This window comes from Oncorhynchus keta, chromosome 35 (assembly GCF_023373465.1).
Source record: "Oncorhynchus keta strain PuntledgeMale-10-30-2019 chromosome 35, Oket_V2, whole genome shotgun sequence".
Lineage (NCBI taxonomy): Eukaryota > Metazoa > Chordata > Actinopteri > Salmoniformes > Salmonidae > Oncorhynchus > Oncorhynchus keta.
Window position 1 is genome coordinate 4,596,712 of NC_068455.1, and position 18,290 is coordinate 4,615,001.

Below are 18,290 nucleotides of genomic sequence, written 5' to 3' on the forward strand. Positions count from 1 at the left end.
TTGGCAGCAGCCGCTCAATGTTAGTGGTGGCTGTTTAACAGTCTGATGGCCTTGAGATAGAAGCTGTTTTTCAGTCTCTCGGTCCCAGCTTTGATGCACCTGTACTGACCTTGCCTTCTGGATGATAGCGGGGTGAACAGGCAGTGGCTCGGTGGTTGTTGTCCTTGATGATCTTTATGGCCTTCCTGTGACATCGGGTGGTGTAGGTGTCCTGGAGCGCAGGTAGTTGGCCCCCGGTGATCGTTGTGCAGATGATGACAGGCGGTGATACAGCCCGACAGGATGCTCTCGATTGTGCATCTGTAGAAGTTTGTGAGTGCTTTTGGTGACAAGCCGAATTTCTTCAGCCTCCTGAGGTTGAAGAGGTGCTGCTGCGCCTTCTTCACGATGCTGTCTGTGTGGGTGGACCAATTCAGTTTGTCTGTGATGTGTACGCCGAGGAACTTAAAACTTACTATCCTCTCCACTACTGTTCCATCGATGTGGATAGGGGGTGTTCCCTCTGCTGTTTCCTAAAGTCCACAATCATCTCCTTTGTTTTGTTGATGTTGAGTGTGAGGTTATTTTCCTGACACCACACTCCGGGGCCCACACCTCCTCCCTGTAGGCCATCTCGTCGTTGTTGGTAATCAAGCCTACCACTGTTGTGTCGTCCGCAAACTTGATGATTGAGTTGGAGGCGTGCATGGCCACACACAGTCGTGGGTGAACAGGGAGTACAGGAGGGGCTCAGAACGCACCCTTGTGAGGCCCCCAGTGTTGAGGATCAGCGGGGTGGAGATGTTGTTGCCTACCCTCACCACCTGGGGTCGGCCCGTCAGGAAGTCCAGTACCCAGTTGCACAGGGCGGGAGTCGAGACCCAGGGTCTCGAGCTTGATGACGAGCTTGGAGGGCACTATGGTGGTGATTGGGTCTCAGTGTAGGCAGCACGTCTCTGAGTTAGTGATGGCTGTTTAACAGTCTGATGGCCTTGAGAAAAGAAGCTGTTTTTCAATCTCTCGGTCGAGTTTTGCACCTGTACTGACCTCGCCTTCTGGATGGTAGCGGGTGAACAGGCAGTGGCTCCGGGTGGTTGTTGTCCTTGATGATCTTTTGGCCTTCCTGTGACATCAGGTGCTGTATGTGTCATGGAGGGCAGGTAGTTGCCCCTGGTGATGCGTTGTGCAGACCGCACCGCCCTCTGGAGAGCCTGGCGGTTATGGGCGGAGCAGTTGCCGTACCAGGCTGTGATACAGCCCGACAGGATGCTCTTGATTGTGCATCTGTAAAAGTTCGTCAGGGTTTTGGGTGACAAGCCAAGTTTCTTCAGCCTCCTGAGGTTGCAGAGGTGCTGTTGCGCCTTCTTCACCACACTGTCTCAGTTTGTCTGTGATGTACACCCAGAAACTTAAACGTTCCACCTTCTCCACTGCGGTCCCATCGATGTGGATAGGGGGGTGCTCCCTCTGCTGTTTCCTGAAGTCCACGATCATCTCCTTTGTTTTGTGCAAGGTTGTTTTCCTGCCACCGCCCTCACCTCCTCTCTGTAGGCTGTCTTGTCGTTGTTGGTGATCAAGCCCACTACTGTTGTGTCGTCTGCAAACTTGCTGATTGAGTTGGAGCGTGGCCAAACAGTCGCGGTGAACACATAGTAACAGGAGAGGGCTGAGCACACACCCTTGTGGGGCCACCAGTGTTGAGGGTCAGCAAAGTGGCGATGTTGTTTTCTACCTTCACCACCTGGGGCGGCCCATCAGAAAGTCCAGGACCCAGTTTCACAGGGCGGGGTTAAGACCCAGTTTCACAGGGCGGGGTTAAGACCCAGTTTCACAGGCCGGGTTAAGACCCAGGGCCTCCAGCTGGATGATGAGCTTGGAGGTACTATGGTGTTGAATGCAGAGTCAATGAACAGCATTCTTACATACAGTGGGGCAAAAACGTATTTAGACATCCACCAATTGTGCAAGTTCTCCCACTTAAAAAGATGAGAGAGGCCTGTAATTTTCATCATAGGTACACTTCAACTATGACAGACAAAATTATTTAAAAAAAAATTCTCAGAAAATCACATTGTAGGATTTTTATGAATTTATTTCCAAATTACGGTGGAAAATAAGTATTTATAAAAAGTATTTTATAAAATTTTGCCCCGCTGTAAGTGTTAGAGATGTGCAGTGTGATGGTGATTGCGTCATCTGTGGACCTTTTGGGGCAGTATGCAAACTGAAGTGGGTCTAGGGTGGCCGGTAAGGTGGAGGTGGAGGTGATATGATCAAAGCACCTCATTATGACAGAAATAACGGGGCGATAGTCATTCAGTTATCTTTGTTTTCTTGGGAAAAACGGTAGCCATTTTGAAGCAACAGACTGGGATAGGGAGAGAGATTGAATATGTCCGTAAACACACCAGCGCATGCTCTGAGGACACGGCTAGGGATGCCGTTTGGGCCAACAGCCTTGTGAGGTTTAACACGTTTAAATGTCTTACTCCGTCAGCCACGGAGAAGGAGAGGGGTGGGCCCCAGTCCTTGTTAGCGGGCAAGCGACGGTGGCACTGTATTATCCTCAAAACGTGCAAAGAAGGTGTTTAGTTTGTCTGGAGCGTGACTTTGGTGTCTGTGACGTGGCTGTTTTTGTTTTTGTAGTCCGTGATTTCCTTTATACCCTGCCACATACCTCTCATGTCTGAGCTGTTGAGTTGCGACTCCACTTTGTCCCTGTACTGACATTTCGCTTGTTTGATTGCCTTGCGGAGGAATAACTACACTGTTTATATTCAGCCATATTCCCAGTCTTTGCATGGTTAAATGCGGTGGATCGCATTTTCAGTTTTGTGCGAATGCCGCCATCCATCCACGGTTTCTGGTGGTTAGGGTAGGATTTAATAGTCACAGTGGGTACAACATCTCCATTGCACTTCTTAATAAACGCACTCACGAGTCAGCGTATAGGTCAATGTTGTTCTCTGAGGCTGACCGAACATAATCCCAGTCTCGTCATCAAAACAATCTTGAAGCGTGGCTTCTGATTGGTCAGACCAGAGGTGAATGGTTCGTCACTGGTACATCCTGTTTGAGTTTCTGCCTATAAGACAGAAAGAGCAAGATGGCGTTGTGGTCGGATTTGCTGAAGGGAGGGCTTTGTATGTGTCGCAGAAGTTAAGAGTAGCAGTGATCGTGAGTATTAGCCCTGCGAGTCGTGCAATCAATATGCTGATAGAATTTAGGTAGCCTTGTTCTCAAATTTGCCCCTGTTAAAATCCCCAGCTACAATAAATGCAGCCTCCAGATATATGGTTTCCAGTTTTAGAGTCCAGTGAAGTTTCTTGAGGGCCGTCGTGGTGTTCGCTTGAGGGGGAATGTACACATCTGTGACTATAACTGACAAGGAATTCTCTTGGTAGGTAAAATGGCCGACATTTGATTGTAAGCAATTCTAGGTCGGGTGAGCAGAAGGACTTGAGTTCCTGTATGTTGTTATGATTACACCATGAGTCATTAATCATGAAGCATATACCCCCCACCCTTCCTCTTCCCAGTGAGGTGTTTATCTCTGTCAGCGCCATGAATGGAGAAGCCCGGTGGCTGAACCGATTTCGACAACGTATCCCGAGAGAGCCACGTTTCCGTGAACCAGAGAACGTTACAATCTCTGATGCCTCTCTGGAAGGCAAACCCTTTGGCTCTAATTTCGTCCACCTTGTTGTCAGGAGACGGGACATTGGCAAGTAGTATTCTTGGGAGCGATGTGCACGTCTACGGAGCCTGACCAGAAGGCCACTCCCTCTATCCCTTCTGCTACTGGGAATTAGATCATTTTTCCTGAGGTGGTGGTTCGAAAAGAGGATCTGCTTTGGGAAAGTCGTATTCTGACCGTAATGTTGGTCAGTTGACACTCTTATATCCAATAGTTCTTCCCGGCTGTATGTAATAAGACTTAAGATTTACTGGGGTAACGGTAAGAAATAATACATTAAAAACAAAATACTGCGTAGTTTCCTAAGAACGCGTAGCGAGGCGGCCATCTCTGTCCGTGTCATATTTGATTGTAGGGAGTGGCAGTTTAACTTTGAATAGGATCTCTATCTTTATGTTGGGTGTTGCCTTCTACACCTCAGCGTGCTGCGAAGCCAACAGAAGATGAAAAGGGAACTTATTACTGTGTTACAGCAACACTCGTTGGGAACCAATTATACAGCGTCTTTCCTTCTTGACAGGTTTTTCTAGCAGTGGCTTAGTGTGTGTTCTTGACAGATTTAGCTAGCGGTGGTTGAGTGTGTGTTCTTGTGCGTGTGTTGAAAGGAATCTATATTTGTGGCTTGTTGTGCTGGGGGTTGATTATACAGGAGAGAGAGAGGAGCAATGGAGAGAGGGGAGGGATAGAGCTAAGCTAAGCGCTTTGTCCATAAATCATATAGTTGGAATCCAGCCTGCTTGTTCCCTCTTGCACCTGATAATATTATGAAGAGAAAGTAAAGTACATGTCTCCCCATGTACAGCCGGATGATCGTGTAGTCTCCCATTCTGACTGGATGAGGAGGTACAGACTCAAGGAGTCTTACATGACATGTCATCCCCCTGGGGGTCACTACACCCCAAATCCTTCCTAAGGAGTTTGGTTGTATATGAGTGTCTTTGACTTTGTTCTTCATAGTTCCTTCCCGTTTCCCTGCAGTGATCTATACTGCCCGGCAGACACAGACAAATCAGATATTTATGCTGCTATCGCAAATCGCCACAAATGTTAGTCAGCAGCAACTTTTTCAATACGATTTAGTGATGGCAGCTTGAGGTTGGTAAAGAAACAGGCTCAAAGCTGAAAGTGTTTTTCCAGGGCTGAAGGGCTGAAGGCTGGGTCTGTGGGCACTGGGTCTGTGGGCTGAAGGCTGGGTCTGTGGGGCTGGGTCTGTGGGCTGAAGGCTGGGTCTGTGGGCTGAAGGCTGGGTCTGTGGGCTGAAGGCTGGGTCTGTGGGCTGAAGGCTGGGTCTGTGGGCTGAAGGCTGGGTCTGTGGGCACTGGGCTGAAGGGCTGAAGGCTGGGTCTGTGGGCACTGGGCTGAAGGCTGGGTCTGTGGGCACTGGGCTGAAGGCTGGGTCTGAAGGCTGGGTCGGTGGGCACTGGGCTGACTGGGCTGTGGGCACTGGGCTGAAGGCTGGGTCTGTGGGCACTGGGCTGAAGGCTGGGTCTGTGGGCTGAAGGCTGGGTCTGTGGGCACTGGGCTGAAGGCTGGGTCTGTGGGCTGAAGGCTGGGTCTGTGGGCTGAAGGCTGGGTCTGTGGGCTGAAGGCTGGGTCTGTGGGCTGAAGGCTGGGTCTGTGGGCTGAAGGCTGAAGGCTGGGTCTGTGGGCACTGGGCTGAAGGCTGGGTCTGTGGGCGTTGGGCTGAAGGCTGGGTCTGTGGGCACTGGGCTGAAGGCTGGGTCTGTGGGCACTGGGCTGAAGGCTGGGTCTGTGGGCACTGGGCTGAAGGCTGGGTCTGTGGGCACTGGGCTGAAGGCTGGGTCTGTGGGCACTGGGCTGAAGGCTGGGTCTGAGGGCACTGGGCTGAAGGCTGGGTCTGTGGGCACTGGGCTGAAGGCTGGGTCTGTGGGCACTGGGCCGATGGGCTGAAGGGCTGAAGGCTGGGTCTGTGGGCACTGGGCTGAAGGGCTGAAGGCTGGGTCTGTGGGCACTGGGCTGAAGGCTGGGTCTGTGGGCACTGGGCTGAAGGGTGGGCACTGGGCTGAAGGGTGGGCACTGGGCTGAAGGGTGGGCACTGGGCTGAAGGCTGGGTCTGTGGGCACTGGGCTGAAGGCTGGGTCTGTGGGCACTGGGCTGAAGGCTGGGTCTGTGGGCACTGGGCTGAAGGCTGGGTCTGTGGGCACTGGGCTGAAGGCTGGGTCTGTGGGCACTGGGCTGAAGGCTGGGTCTGTGGGCACTGGGCTGAAGGCTGGGTCTGTGGGCACTGGGCTGAAGGCTGGGTCTGTGGGCACTGGGCTGAAGGCTGGGTCTGTGGGCACTGGGCTGAAGGCTGGGTCTGTGGGCACTGGGCTGAAGGCTGGGTCTGTGGGCACTGGGCTGAAGGCTGGGTCTGTGGGCACTGGGCTGAAGGCTGGGTCTGTGGGCACTGGGCTGAAGGCTGGGTCTGTGGGCACTGGGCTGAAGGCTGGGTCTGTGGGCACTGGGCCGATGGGCTGAAGGCTGGGTCTGTGGGCACTGGGCCGATGGGCTGAAGGCTGGGTCGGTGGGCACTGGGCCGATGGGCTGAAGGCTGGGTCTGTGGGCACTGGGCCGATGGGCTGAAGGCTGGGTCGGTGGGCACTGGGCTGAAGGCTGGGTCGGTGGGCACTGGGCTGAAGGCTGGGTCGGTGGGCACTGGGCTGAAGGCTGGGTCTGTGGGCACTGGGCTGAAGGCTGGGTCTGTGGGCACTGGGCTGAAGGCTGTGTCTGAGGGCACTGGGCTGAAGGCTGTGTCTGAGGGCACTGGGCTGAAGGCTGTGTCTGAGGGCACTGGGCCGAAGGCTGTGTCTGAGGGCACTGGGCCGAAGGCTGTGTCTGAGGGCACTGGGCTGAAGGCTGTGTCTGAGGCACTGGGCTGAAGGCTGTGTCTGTGGGCACTGGGCCGAAGGCTGTGTCTGAGGGCACTGGGCCGAAGGCTGTGTCTGAGGGCACTGGGCTGAAGGCTGTGTCTGCGGGCACTTGGCTGAAGGCTGAGTCTGCTAGATCTCAGTTAGGAGGAATTTATTCAAACAGAAATGGCTTCCTAAACGTGCTGAAGCACAGCTACACTGATGTCATTGGGTATTTTCATTTCACATTTTGTAACAGAAATTAGACAAATGCCTTGACAGTGGAGTCAAGTCCATTTAATTTACTGTCAGTTGAAGGGACATGGATATAGAAGTCTGTGATTTGGCACATGAGACAGAGAGAGCTTTGTATCACTGTACAGGGAAAAGTATATTGTACCTTTGTCTCCATCCACGCCCTTAGCACCCATGGCTACCATGAAATACTCTCTGCCTGTTGAATCATTAACGCTGTCCCTGTTAGTCTAACACGCCCAAATGCTGCTCTACCCCGTTACACGCCAGACAGTCAGTTAGCCAGCCAGCCAGACAGTCAGTTAGCCAGCCAGACAGTCAATTAGCCAGCTACCTGCCTCCCCCAACTGGTACACACAGTCCAGCCTCCGTGCTACCTGCCTCCCCCCAGCTGGTACACCCAGTCCAGCCTCCATGCTACCTGCCTCCCGCAACTGGTACACCCAGCCTCCGTGATACCTGACTCCCCAAGCTGGTGCATTGCTACTTCCTGAGGCTACTGTCCACCTGGTCTGTTGTGTTGTGTCTCGTCAGGAACATTAGTCAGCCTGTCCAGTACCTATCTTCAATTATTAGACCACATCACTCTTTTGACTTGAACTCCTCCTGCACCCTATTACAGTATGCGTTAATGTTCCCTTCACAGATACCAGTTACCGTGTTGCCGACAGTTACCGTGTTGCCGACAGTTACCGTGTTGCCGACAGTTACCATGTTGCCGACAGATACCGTGTTGCCGACAGTTACCGTGTTGCCGACAGTTACCGTGTTGCCGACAGTTACCATGTTGTTCAAACAGAAAGGGAGGAGGAGGAGTGTAGTCTGAGCCTGGGTGAAGTGAATAACACTTAGGATACGTCCCAAATGCCTCCATATTCCCTGTTTAGTGCCCTACTTTTGACCAGGGATCATAGGGCTCTACTGTTGACCAGGGATCATAGAGCTCTACTGTTGACCAGGGATCATAGAGCTCTACTGTCGACCAGGGCCCATAGGGCTCTACTGTTGTCCAGGGATCATAGAGCTCTACTGTTGACCAGGGATCATAGAGCTCTACTGTCGACCAGGGCCCATAGGGCTCTACTGTTGTCCAGGGATCATAGGGCTCTACTGTTGACCAGGGACCATAGGGCTCTACTGTTGGCCAGGGATCATAGAACTCTACTGTTGACCAGGGCCATTAGAGCTCTACTGTTGACCAGGGATCATAGAGCTCTACTGTCGACCAGGGCCCATAGGGCTCTACTGTTGACAAGGGATCATAGAGCTCTACTGTTGACCAGGGACCATAGGGCTCTACTGTTGGCCAGGGATCATAGAGCTCTACTGTTGACCAGGGCCATTAGAGCCTACTTTAGACCAGGGCCCATAGGGCTCTACTTTGACCAGGGATCATAGGGCTCTACTGTTGACCAGGGATCATAGAGCTCTACTGTTGGCCAGGGCCCATAGTGCTCTACTGTTGACCAGGGATCATAGAGCTCTACTGTTAACCAGGACCCATAGAGCTCTACTGTTGGCCAGGGATCATAGAGCTCTACTGTTGACCAGGACCCATAGAGCTCTACTGTTGACCAGGGCCAATAGAGCTCTACTCTCGACCAGGACCCATAGAGCTCTACTGTTGACCATGGATCATAGAGCTCTACTGTTGACCATGGCTCATAGGGCTCTACTGTTGACCAGGGATCATAGAGCTCTACTGTTGACCAGGGATCATAGAGCTCTACTGTCGACCAGGACCCATAGAGCTCTACTGTTGACCAGGGCCAATAGAGCTCTACTCTCGACCAGGACCCATAGAGCTCTACTGTTGACCATGGATCATAGAGCTCTACTGTTGACCATGGCTCATAGGGCTCTACTGTTGACCAGGGATCATAGAGCTCTACTGTTGACCAGGGCCCATAGAGCTCTACTGTCGACCAGGGATTATAATGCTCTACTGTTGACCAGGGGTCATAGGGCTCTACTGTTGACCAGGGATCATAGAGCTCTACTGTTGACCAGGGCCCATAGAGCTCTACTGTTGACCAGGGGTCATAGGGCTCTACTGTTGACCAGGGGTCATAGAGCTCTACTGTTGACCAGGGCCATAAGAGCTCTACTGTTGACCAGGGATCATAGGGCTCTACTGTTGACCAGGGATCATAGGGCTCTACTGTTGACCAGGGATCATAGGCTCTACTGTTGACCAGGGATCATAGAGCTCTACTGTTGACCAGGGATCATAGAGCTCTACTGTCGACCAGGGCCCATAGGGCTCTACTGTTGACAAGGGATCATAGAGCTCTACTGTCGACCAGGGCCCATAGGGCTCTACTGTTGACCAGGGCCCATAGGGCTCTACTGTTGACCAGGATTCATAGAGCTCTACTGTTGACCAGGGATCATAGAGCTCTACTGTCGACCAGGACCCATAGAGCTCTACTGTTGACCAGGGCCAATGGAGCTCTACTCGACCAGGACCCATAGAGCTCTACTGTTGACCATGGATCATAGAGCTCTACTGTTGACCATGGCTCATAGGGCTCTACTGTTGACCAGGGATCATAGAGCTCTACTGTTGACCAGGGACCATAGAGCTCTACTGTCGACCAGGGATTATAATGCTCTACTGTTGACCAGGGGTCATAGAGCTCTACTGTTGACCAGGGCCCATCGAGCTCTACTGTTGACCAGGGGTCATAGGGCTCTACTGTTGACCAGGGGTCATAGAGCTCTACTGTTGACCACGGCCATAAGAGCTCTACTGTTGACCAGGGATCATAGAGCTCTACTGTTGACCAGGGCCCATAGAGCTCTACTGTCGACCAGGGATTATAATGCTCTACTGTTGTCCAGGGATCATAGAGCTCTACTGTTGACCAGGGACCATAGGGCTCTACTGTTGGCCAGGGATCATAGAACTCTACTGTTGACCAGGGCCATTAGAGCTCTACTGTTGACCAGGGCCATACAAGCTCTACTGTTGACCAGGGATCATTGAGCTCTACTGTTGACCAGGGCCATTAGAGCTCTACTGTTGACCAGGGCCATTAGAGCTCTACTGTTGACCAGGGATCATTGAGCTCTACTGTTGACCAGGGCCATTAGAGCTCTACTGTTGACCAGGGCCATTAAAGCTCTACTGTTGACCAGGGATCATTGAGCTCTACTGTTGACCAGGGCCATTAGAGCTCTACTGTTGACCAGGGCCATTAGAGCTCTACTGTTGACCAGGGATCATTGAGCTCTACTGTTGACCAGCCTTACCCTCCCTCAGCTTCAGGATTGAACTCATCATGGAGGCATAACACTAGCCTAGTGGTTAGAGCATTGGGCCAGTAACCGGAAGGTTGCTGGATTAAATCTCCGAGCTGACAAGGTAAAAATCTGTTGTTCTGCCCCTGAGCAAGGCAGTTAACCCACTGTTCCCCTGAGCAGGGCAGTTAACCCACTGTTCCCCTGAACAAGGCAGTTAACCCACTGTTCCCTGAGCAAGGCAGTTAACCCACTGTTCCCTGAGCAAGGCAGTTAACCCACTGCACCCCGGGCGCCGACGACGTGGATGTCGATAATGGCAGCCCCCCGCACCTCTCTGATTCAGAGGGGTTGGGTTAAATGCGCAAGACACATTTCAGTTGAATGCATTCAGTTGTACAACTGACTAGGTATCCCCCTTTTCCTCCTCTCTTACGCGTTCCAGCTTCAGGCTCTTACTCGTGGAATCATAAAGATGGGACATGTCTGGTATTTAGTCTCAGGCATAACAAGCCTGGCTAAACACCTTGTTATTGATAGAACACAGGTCTGGAGGGAAAGCTCTTACCAACACCACCCTATGAATACCAGCTCTTACCAACACCACCCTATGAATACCAGCTCTTACCAACACCACCCTATGAATACCAGCTCTTACCAACACCACCCTATGAATACCAGCTCTTACCAACACCACCCTCTGAATACCAGCTCTTACCAACACCACCCTCTGAATACCAGCTCTTACCAACACCACCCTCTGAATACCAGCTCTTACCAACACCAACCTCTGAATACCAGCTCTTACCAACACCACCCTCTGAATACCAGCTCTTACCAACACCACCCTCTGAATACCAGCTCTTACCAACACCACCCTCTGAATACCAGCTCTTACCAACACCACCCTCTGAATACCAGCTCTTACCAACACCTTACCAACACCAACTTGTGGGCCACAGGAATTTCCCTTTGGTGCAGATCTAGGATTAGCTTCCTTCCCCCTAACCCCTATCCTCCAGATGTCATCCAGTGATTTTTGAACTTTTTCCTCAAGTATAAATAGAGTCACGTAAACACACTAAAGGGTAAACAAATATGTTTCTAACATCACATTAGACAACTGCACACTTCAAGGAGATGGGACATGTAAGGAGATTGGACATTCAAGGAGATTGGACATTCAAGGAGATTGGACATTCAAGGAGATTGGACATTCAAGGAGATGGGACATTGAAGGAGATGGGACATTGAAGGAGGTTGGACATTCAAGGAGGTTGGACATTGAAGGAGGTTGGACATTGAAGGAGATTGGACATTCAAGGAGATTGGACATTCAAGGAGATTGGACATTGAAGGAGGTTGGACATTGAAGGAGATTGGACATTGAAGGAGATTGGACATTGAAGGAGATTGGACATTGAAGGAGATTGGACATTGAAGGAGATTGGACATTGAAGGAGATGGGACATTCAAGGAGGTTGGACATTCAAGGAGATTGGACATTCAAGGAGATTGGACATTCAAGGAGATTGGACATTCAAGGAGTTTGGACATTCAAGGAGATGGGACATTGAAGGAGGTTGGACATTGAAGGAGATGGGACATTCAAGGAGATTGGACATTCAAGGAGATTGGACATTCAAGGAGATTGGACATTCAAGGAGGTTGGACATTGAAGGAGATAGGAGATGGGACATTGAAGGAGATTGGACATTCAAGGTGGTTGGACATTCAAGGTGGTTGGACATTCAAGGAGTTGGACTGATGGTCTGATGTGATGTCATCCCAATGCTTGCGGGAACAATAAAGGAGACCCCCCCGACTTGTGCATGTTATACCTGGTCCACCTATTGAGATGTGCCTTTTGTTAAGTAAATCAAGTGATAAATGAGGTGAAAATGAATGGATTTGTAAGAATTTGTAGGGTCCCCTCATATAATTGCAGACCAATACCCAACTACCCACTTAATGAGTTAGGTCTGATCAGAGGCATTAAGGGGGTAGGATGTTGGGTGGGGGTGTATAAACTACATCTTATGTTTCTGTGCAATAGCTATTGTTAAAACTTAAATAAAAAAATATTTTTTTTTAATTAAAAAGGTGAAAAAGGAGACTGGAAGAGGACTTTAACCATGAGTGGAAAAAAACTGACCCAGGATCAGAGTGGAGGGGCTGCTTCACCCTATACTTCCTGTACATCAGGGAGGCTGGTGGGAGGAGATATAGGAGGACAGGCTCCATGTAATGGCTGGAACGGAATCAACGGAACGGGTCAAACGTGTGGTTTCTGCTTTTCGTTTGACACAAGTTCCATTTATTCCATTCCAGCCATTACAACGAGCCTGTCCTCCTATAGCTCCTCCCACCAGCCTCCTCTGCTGTACATACTGCAGGAAGCCAAAGCTCTTATAGGGGGGACTGTGTACCAAATGGTACCCTATTTCTTTTATAGGGCACTACTTTTGACCATGACCCATAGAGCTGTGGTTGAAAGTAGTGCACTACGTAGGGAATAGGGTGTCACTTGGCGTGAACATTCACTGCCTGCAGCCTTCCTGTGTACTGATGTAGGTGAAAGGTCAGCCTTAATGACTACATTATCTTCATCGTGTAATTATCTCTGCTCTGAGCCCGGTTAAGAGGGCGAAGTTGCCCTCAAATGCTGATCCAGGGTCAGTTTAGTTTTTTTCCCCCTCACGAATGATTAAGGTTGAGGTTAGGGTTGATGAAGCTGATCCTAGGTCTGTAGCTAGGGGAAAGTTCCGCCTTGGAGCTCTGAGCCCACTGATTGTAGCCTGGTCCCAGGTCTGTTTATGCTGTTTTGCCAAGTTCCAGGATGTTGTCTTGCCGAACATGTATTGGCAAGACAGAACAGATCTGGGACCAGATTACTGATGAATTAGCTCTAATCTTTATCCTTTCTTTAAACCATGAATAACCTCTGACCCTGTTACAGGACTGACGGAGGGAATAACTGTGTGGACCAGACAAGTCCTACAGCTCCTGTAATATCCAGGTAAACAACATGCTCGGGTTGCAAAATGACCCAAAACCTTCTCTCACTGACTATTCATCTTGGTGGAATTCTCTCTCTGTCTATTACTTTTGGTGTAGCTCTCTCTCAGTCGATTACTGTTGGTGTAGCTCTCTCTCTGTCTATTACTGTTGGTGTAGCTCTCTCTCTGTCTATTACTGTTGGTGTAGCTCTCTCTCAGTCGATTACTGTTGGTGTAGCTCTCTCTCAGTCGATTACTGTTGGTGCAACTCTCTCTCTGTCTATTACTGTTGGTGTAGCTCTCTCTCAGTCTATTACTGTTGGTGTAGCTCTCTCTCAGTCTATTACTGTTGGTGTAGCTCTCTCTCAGTCTATTACTGTTGGTGTAGCTCTCTCTCAGTCTATTACTGTTGGTGTAGCTCTCTCTCTGTCTATTACTGTTGGTGTAACTCTCTCAGTCTATTACTGTTGGTGTAGCTCTCTCTGTCTATTACTGTTGGTGTAGCTCTCTCTCAGTCTATTACTGTTGGTGTAGCTCTCTCTCAGTCTATTACTGTTGGTGTAACGCTCTCAGTCTATTACTGTTGGTGTAGCTCTCTCTCAGTCTATTACTGTTGGTGTAGCTCTCTCTGTCTTACTGTTGGTGTAGCTCTCTCTCTCAGTCTATTACTGTTGGTGTAGCTCTCTCTCAGTCTATTACTGTTGGTGTAGCTCTCTCTCAGTCTATTACTGTTGGTGTAGCTCTCTCTGTCTATTACTGTTGGTGTAGCTCTCTGTCTATTACTGTTGGTGTAGCTCTCTGTCTTCCTGTTGGTGTAGCTCTCTCTGTCTATTACTGTTGGTGTAGCTCTCTCTGTCTATTACTGTTGGTGTAGCTCTCTGTCTATTACTGTTGGTGTAGCTCTCTCTCTCAGTCTATTACTGTTGGTGTAGCTCTCTGTCTATTACTGTTGGTGTAGCTCTCTCTCAGTCTATTACTGTTGGTGTAGCTCTCTCTGTCTATTACTGTTGGTGTAGCTCTCTGTCTATTACTGTTGGTGTAGCTCTCTGTCTTCCTGTTGGTGTAGCTCTCTCTGTCTATTACTGTTGGTGTAGCTCTCTCAGTCTATTACTGTTGGTGTAGCTCTCTCTCTGTCTATTACTGTTGGTGTAGCTCTCTCTCTGTCTATTACTGTTGGTGTAGCTCTCTCTGTCTATTACTGTTGGTGTAGCTCTCTCTCAGTCTATTACTGTTGGTGTAGCTGTCTGTCTATTACTGTTGGTGTAGCTCTCTCTCTGTCTATTACTGTTGGTGTGACTCCCTCTCTGTCTATTACTGTTGGCGTAGCTCTCTCTCAGTCTATTACTGTTGGTGTAGCTCTCTCTCTGTCTATTACTGTTGGTGTAGCGCTCTCAGTCTATTACTGTTGGTGTAGCTCTCTCTCAGTCTATTACTGTTGGTGTAACTCTCTCTCAGTCTATTATAATATAATAATAATATATGCCATTTAGCTGACGCTTTTATCCAAAGCGACTTACAGTCATGTGTGCATACATTCTACGTATGGGTGGTCCCGGGAATTGAACCCACTACCCTGGCGTTACAAGCGCCATGCTCTACCAACTGAGCCACAGAAGGACCACTGTGTATTAATGTTGGTGTAGCTCTCTCTCAGTCTATTAATGTTGGTGTAGCTCTCTCTCAGTCTATTACTGTTGGTGTAGCTCTCTCTCAGTCTATTACTGTTGGTGTAGCTCTCTCTGTCTATTACTGTTGGTGTAGCTCTCACTCAGTATATTACTGTTGGTGTAACTCTCTCTCTGTCTATTACTGTTGGTGTAGCTCTCTCTCAGTCTATTACTGTTGGTGTAGCTCTCTCTCAGTCTATTACTGTTGGTGTAGCGCTCTCTGTCTATTACTGTTGGTGTAGCTCTCTCTCAGTCTATTACTGTTGGTGTAACTCTCTCTCAGTCTATTAATGTTGGTGTAGCTCTCTCTCAGTCTATTAATGTTGGTGTAGCTCTCTCTGTCTATTACTGTTGGTGTAGCTCTCTCTGTCTATTACTGTTGGTGTAGCTCTCTCTCAGTCTATTACCGTTGGTGTAGCTCTGTCTATTACTGTTGGTGTAGCTCGCTCTCTGTCTATTACTGTTGGTGTAGCTCTCTCTCTGTCTATTACTGTTGGTGTAGCTCTCTCTCAGTCTATTACTGTTTGTGTAGCTCTCTCTCAGTCTATTACTGTTGGTGTAACTCTCTCTCTGTATATTACTGTTGGTGTAGCTCTCTCTCAGTCTATTACTGTTGGTGTAGCTCTCTCTCTGTATATTACTGTTGGTGTAGCTCTCTCTGTCTATTACTGTTGGTGTAGCTCTCTCTCAGTCTATTACTGTTGGTGTAGCTCTCTCTGTCTATTACTGTTGGTGTAGCTCTCTCTGTCTATTACTGTTGGTGTAGCTCTCTCTGTCTATTACTGTTGGTGTAACTCTCTCTGTATATTACTGTTGGTGTAACTCTCTGTCTATTACTGTTGGTGTAGCTCTCTCTCTGTCTATTACTGTTGGTGTAGCTCTCTCAGTCTATTACTGTTGGTGTAGCTCTCTCTGTCTATTACTGTTGGTGTAGCTCTCTCTCAGTCTATTACTGTTGGTGTAGCTCTCTCTGTCTATTACTGTTGGTGTAGCTCTCTCTCAGTCTATTACTGTTGGTGTAGCTCTCTCTCAGTCTATTACTGTTGGTGTAGCGCTCTCTCAGTCTATTACTGTTGGTGTAGCGCTCTCTCAGTCTATTACTGTTGGTGTAGCTCTCTGTCTATTACTGTTGGTGTAGCTCTCTCTCAGTCTATTACTGTTGGTGTAGCTCTCTCTCAGTCTATTAATGTTGGTGTAGCTCTCAGTCTATTACTGTTGGTGTGACTCTCTCTCTGTCTATTACTGTTGGTGTAGCTCTCTCTCAGTCTATTACTGTTGGTGTAGCTCTCTCTCAGTCTATTACTGTTGGTGTAGCGCTCTCTCAGTCTATTACTGTTGGTGTAGCTCTCTGTCTATTACTGTTGGTGTAGCTCTCTGTCTATTACTGTTGGTGTAGCTCTCTCTCAGTCTATTAATGTTGGTGTGACTCTCTCTCTGTCTATTACTGTTGGTGTAGCTCTCTCTCAGTCTATTACTGTTGGTGTAGCTCTCTCTCAGTATATTACTGTTGGTGTAACTCTCTCTGTCTTACTGTTGGTGTAGCTCTCTCTCAGTCTATTACTGTTGGTGTAGCTCTCTCAGTCTATTACTGTTGGTGTAGCTCTCTCTCAGTCTATTACTGTTGGTGTAGCTCTCTCAGTCTATTACTATTGGTGTAGCTCTCTCTCAGTCTATTACTGTTGGTGTAGCTCTCTCAGTCTATTACTGTTGGTGTAGCTCTCTCTCAGTCTATTACTGTTGGTGTAGCTCTCTGTCTATTACTGTTGGTGTAGCTCTCTCTCAGTCTTACTGTTGGTGTAGCTCTCTCACAGCTTCCAGAGCACTTGGATCTTTCCACAAAATTAATGCCTATTTCATCCCTTTTGATATTTTAAGTAGAAATTGTTAAAAGCCCTTTATATTTAATAAAGTATTATTTAATATAGACCACATGGAGAATTCAATAAATATTTTTTTTTTTAAATATATGAATAAAGATCTGCTAAAGTTCAACATTCTGCATTTTGACACGTCCCTGTTACGGCCAACCCTGTTACTGTCAACCCTGTTACTGTCAACCCTGTTACTGTCAACCCTGTTACTGTCAACCCTGATACGGGCAACCCTGATACGGGCAACCCTGTTACGGGCAACCCTGTTACGGGCAACCCTGTTACGGTCAACCCTGTTACGGTCAACCCTGTTACGGTCAACCATGTTACAGTCAACCCTGTTACGGTCAACCCTGTTACGGTCAACCCTGATACTGTCAACCCTGTTACGGGCAACCCTGTTACGGTCAACCCTGTTACGGTCAACCCTGTTACGGTCAACCATGTTACGGTCAACCATGTTACTGTCAACCCTGTTACGGTCAACCCTGTTACGGTCAACCCTGTTACGGTCAACCCTGTTACAGTAAACCCTGTTACCGTCAACCCTGTTACGGTCAACCCTGTTACGGTCAACCCTGTTACGGTCAACCCTGTTACGGTCAACCCTGTTACTGTCAACCCTGTTACTGTCAACCCTGTTACTGTCAACCCTGTTACGGTCAACCCTGTTACTGTCAACCCTGTTACGGTCAACCCTGTTACTGTCAACCCTGTTACGGTCAACCCTGTTACTGTCAACCCTGTTACTGTCAACCCTGTTACTGTCAACCCTGTTACTGTCAACCCTGTTACTGTCAACCCTGTTACTGTCAACCCTGTTACGATCAACCCTGTTACGGTCAACCCTGTCACTGTCAACCCTGTTACGATCAACCCTGTTACGGTCAACCCTGATACTGTCAACCCTGTCACTGTCAACCCTGATACAGTCAACCCTGTCACAGTCAACCCTGTTATTTTATTTGGCACTAATTAGTTACTTACTTTACATTAAGTTGAACATGTCCTCTTTATGACAAAATATTCAAATGAGGTGACCAGGTTACACTACTTCAAAGGCACCGAATTGGCAAAACGACTCAGTTGTTAATCTTTGGGAATAAACCATTTATTTTATGTTCAGTTCATATCACTGACAGGAAAGAGCCAACAGGTTGTTATACAGTAATATACTCTCTGTCGGCCTATGTCCATGACTTCTAATTACCCCTCTAATTACCCCTTACCCCATTACCTCTCCCTGTGTATCACTCAGGACTGCCCAGAGGGATCTCGGGACTTCAGAGAGGAGCAGTGTTCTCAGTTTGATGGATCTGACTTCCAGGGGAAACGATACAAATGGCTCCCGTACTATGGAGGTGAGTCAGGAGGGCCTGAGGGCCGGGGCTTTATACAGCTTTTGGTAATGACTGTATAACGTTTGGTAAAGACTGTATAGAGTTTGGTAAAGACTGTATAACGTTTGGTAATGACTGTATAACGTTTGGTAAAGACTGTATAACGTTTGGTAAAGACTGTATAACGTTTGGTAAAGACTGTATAACGTTTGGTAAAGACTGTATAGAGTTTGGTAAAGACTGTATAACGCTTTGGTAATGACTGTATAACGTTTGGTAATGACTGTATAACGTTTGGTAATGACTGTATAACGTTTGGTAAAGACTGTATAACGTTTGGTAAAGACTGTATAACGTTTGGTAAAGACTGTATAACGTTTGGTAATGACT

General features: G+C 48.6%; 1 pseudogene; it reads left to right on the forward strand.

Moving 5' to 3' along the window:
* Window positions 1-18,290, forward strand: part of LOC118383560 (papilin-like) — a 78,441-nt pseudogene that overhangs the window by 17,538 nt on the left and 42,613 nt on the right.